The sequence below is a fragment of the Mesoplodon mirus genome, assembly GCF_964341445.2.
Source record: "Mesoplodon mirus genome assembly, chromosome: 9".
In the NCBI taxonomy this organism is placed as follows: domain Eukaryota; kingdom Metazoa; phylum Chordata; class Mammalia; order Artiodactyla; family Ziphiidae; genus Mesoplodon; species Mesoplodon mirus.
The window spans coordinates 68,723,659-68,727,704 of record NC_138985.1 but is presented as its reverse complement, the minus strand read 5'-3'; the positions used below and the strand labels follow the sequence as shown (position 1 = coordinate 68,727,704).

At 45.0% G+C, this 4,046-nt stretch overlaps 1 pseudogene across 1 annotated transcript; it reads left to right on the top strand.

Annotated features, from left to right (window-relative positions):
• Positions 1-1,859: 1,859 nt before the first annotated feature.
• Positions 1,860-3,439, top strand: LOC309810250 (lysosomal dipeptide transporter MFSD1-like; annotated as a pseudogene). The gene has a single exon. The product of its transcript is annotated as a lysosomal dipeptide transporter MFSD1-like (transcript).
• Positions 3,440-4,046: the final 607 nt, after the last annotated feature.

Below are 4,046 nucleotides of genomic sequence, written 5' to 3'. Positions count from 1 at the left end.
TAAACTGCTAGAATCCCCCTATAATTTGCTAGGCAGCAATAAGTGATGTCCTGTAACTCTGAAGAAAGGTTACTAAGGCTTATTTAGTGTAAGCATTCTCATAAAAGTTTCCCACAGGGGCTTCCCTGGTGGCGCAGTGGTTGAGAGTCCGCCTGCTGATGCAGGGGACACGGGTTCGTGCCCCAGTCCGGGAAGATCCCACATGCTGCGGAGCGGCTGGGCCCGTGAGCCATGGCCGCTGAGCCTGCGCGTCCGGAGCCTGTGCTCCGCAACGGGAGAGGCCACAACAGTGAGAGGCCCACGTACCGCAAAAAGAAAAAAAAAAGTTTCCCACAGCTCTTGAGTTTTTAGACAAACATTTGTCTTACTGTGTGCCCCAAATACTATACTGAGTGCTGTACATAGATTATCTTAAGCCTCACAATTACTTCACGGAATATGTACCGACACTAGCTCATTATAATGACAAGGAAACTGAGGCTTAAGAAGTAAAGTAACTTTCCCAAATTATACTATCAGAAAGTGATAAGAGGCAGGATTGAAACAATGGGGTTGTAACCTGCAATTGAACTTGTGTAACAGGCAATTGAACTAGAGACTTAGATCTTCAGATTCTCCAAACTGAATTATTTTGAGGCTTAATCATGCCTACTGGATAGAAGGAGAAAGAATAGTTGAGTTATGGATAACTAGTTCCAAGAAAGCTTCAGTAACTGAAGGGTTCAGATACTGGACAGAACTCTAAATGGTGGACAAGAGTCAATATGCATTTTCAGATTCTTCTGCTTCTAGAATCACCCCCTCCTCCATGACACCAAAACATTATAGGAGATTTGAATATTTGTAGAAGGATTATTCTATTAATTTAGAAAGTGTTTGAGTGCCTACTGTATGCGAGGCATAGTGCCAGTTAGGGACGGGTAGACTGGTGAGCAAAGTAGACCAATTCCTGCCTTCATGAAGTTTACAGGTCAGACAATGTCATTTTAGAGATAGAGGTGATTCCATAGTTATGGAGGTGAGAGGCCTTTGGGGACCTTGGTCTATGGATGTGGAGGGTCTTATTCAGCCTCTGAAAGTTTGAACATCCTTCTCAATGCTACAAAACTATTTCCCCTTCTTCATTAATAAATCCTGAGTTTCTTCAGGTATCCAAACACTTCGGAAAGGGTGGATTTAGCCCCAGTTCAGCTAAAACCCTGATTTAGCCCCAGTTCAGGTGAAACCCTTCTAAACCAGTTCTTCTCAAATTTATCCTGCATTGGAATCACCTGGAGGGCTTGTTAAAAAGATCGTGAAGCATCACATGAACGACCGCGGTCACGTGAGCACAGTTTTCGCGGGGCTCTGGCGGCGGCTTCCTCCGGTAAGTTGCAGTCACGGTCATCTCTCTGTCTCCCGCCGCCGGCCCGGGGGAGGGGGGGAAGAGGAGGAGGAGGAAGCGAGGGCACTGCTACGCGGCCCAGACGACGCCAGCACAGGCGGCCCCGCCGCCCCGCTGCCCCGCGGGGGTCTGCCGGACCTCTGCGACCCCCGTTCCTGGCGCACAGGCTTTTGGTGCTGTTGCTGGTGCTTCCTTCCTTGGCTTCAGCTATGATAATCCTGCTGACCCTCAGACTCAGGTTAAAAGGATATGCAGGGCTTCCCTGGTGGCGCAGTGGTTGGGAGTCCGCCTGACGATGCAGGGGACACGGGTTCGTGCCCCGGTCCGGGAAGATCCCACATGCCGCGGAGCGGCTGGGCCCGTGAGCCATGGCCGCTGAGCCTGCGCGTCCGGAGCCTGTGCTCCGCGGCGGGAAAGGCCGCAGCAGTGAGAGGCCCACGTACCGGAAAAAAAAAAAAAAAAAAAAAAAAAAAAGGATATGCAGGTGAATACCACGAAATTCATGCTGCGGTATGCCTGGTATTCTTGGCCCAATGTAGTTTTGTGTTTCTTTGGTGGATTTTTGATAGAGCAAGCATTTGGAATACGATGGGGCACCATTATTTTCAGTTGCTATTTGTTTTTGCCCCGGGTGGAATATTTAGTGCTTTTTGGCTGATGGAGTTTGGACGGTTATGTTTGGGATGGGTGGGGAGTCCTTAGCAGTTGCCCAGCATACGTATGCTGTGAGTTGGTTTAAAGGCAAAGAATTAAACTTGGTGTTTGGTGTAAGTTGGACTCAAGCTTAGCGTGGCTGGAATTGGAAGAACAGTAAACATGAACCTCATGAGACGGCTGTGTTCTAAGGTTTAAGCTTCCTTGGGTTCTGCTGGTCACACAACCCTTGGGGTCACACTTATGACTGGGGGTATAACATGTATTCTTTCACTAGTCTGTGCCTTGGCCCTTGCTTATTTGGATCAGACAGCAGAAAGAATCCTTCATAAAGAACAAAGAAAAACAGGTGAAGTTATTAAGCTGACTGATGTGAAGCACTTCTCCTTACCCCTGTGGCTAATACTTATCATCTGTGTCTGCTATTATGTTGCCGTGTTCCCTTTCATTGGATTTAGGAAAGATTTCTTTACAGAGAAATATGGATTTTTCTCCCAGACAGCGAGTGATATTAACAGTATAGTGTTTGGGCTCCTGGTGGATAAAACAGGAAGTAACATCATCTGTGTGCAGTGGTGACCACACTTGCTTCCTACATGATGCTGGCCTTTATGCTGTGGAACACTTGGATTGCTGTGTGTCTCCTGGGACTCTACTATTCGTTGCTTGCCTGTGCATTGTGGCCAATGGTGGCGTTTGTAGTTCCTGAACATCAACTGGGAACCACATATGGCTTCATGCAGTCCATTCAGAATCTTGGGTTGGCCATCATTTCCATCATTGCTGGCATGATATTGGATACTCGGGGATATTTGTTTTTAGAAGTTTTCTTCACTGCCTGTGTTTCTTTGTCACTGTTATCTGTGGTCTTACTCCACTTGGTGAATCATATCCAAGGTAGGAACCTAAATTATTCTGCAAGACAAAGGGAAGAAACAAAACTTTCTCATGCAGAATGAGAAGTTTAAATGACTGTGTCATGGGAGTGGGCTGCACACATCATTGGTTTGAAAAGCTCCTTTATTTTTTTTTCAAATTTAGAGTTTAGTTGTTAGGAAAAATAATGGTCTGGAGAGTTATTATATTTATATTTTGAATACACTTATTTTAAAGTATAATTCTGAGGACTGTTTTAGCCTGTGTCTTTTGTATTGCTGAAGAATTCTACTTTGGGATAGGCTCATCAGTGGTGAAGTTCAGAAAATTGTACCTGGTACATGCGGGTGATTTTGAGTACGGACAGTGAATAATGTAAATCTTTGGATCTCGTATTGAGATAATTTTCACAAAGAGTATCATAGGAATATGGCCTTTTCTTTATCTTAAAGCAGAAAAAAAAAGCTTTTGAGGGAGTAGAAGGGATTTTTCTTTTTTTACATCTTTATTGGAGTATAATTGCTTTACAATGGTGTGTTAGCCTCTGCCCTATAACAAAGTGAATCAGTTACACACGTACACATGCTCCCATATGTCTTCCCTCCCGCGTCTCCCTCCCTCTCACCCTCCCCATGCCACCCCTCCAGGCGGTCACAAAGCACCGAGCTGATCTCCCTGTGCTATGCGGCTGCTTCCCACTACTATCTACCTTACGTTTGGTAGTGTATATATGTCCATGCCTCTCTCTCGCTTTGTCACAGCTTACCCTTCCCCCTCCCCATATCCTCAAGTCCATTCTCTAGTAGGTCTGTGTCTTTATTCGTCTCTTACCCTAGGTTCTTCGTGACATTTTTTTATTCTTAAATTCCATATATTTGTGTTAGCATATGGTATTTGTCTTTCTGACTTACTTCACTCTGTATGTCAGACTCTAGGTCTATCCACCTCACTACAAATAGCTCAATTTCATTGCGTTTTATGGCGAGTAATATTCCATTGTATATATGTGCCACATCTTCTTTATCCATTCATCCGATGATGGACACTTAGGTTGTTTCCATCCCCGGGCTATTGTAAATAGAGCTGCAATGAACATTTTGGTACATGACTCTTTTTGAATTATGGTTTTCTC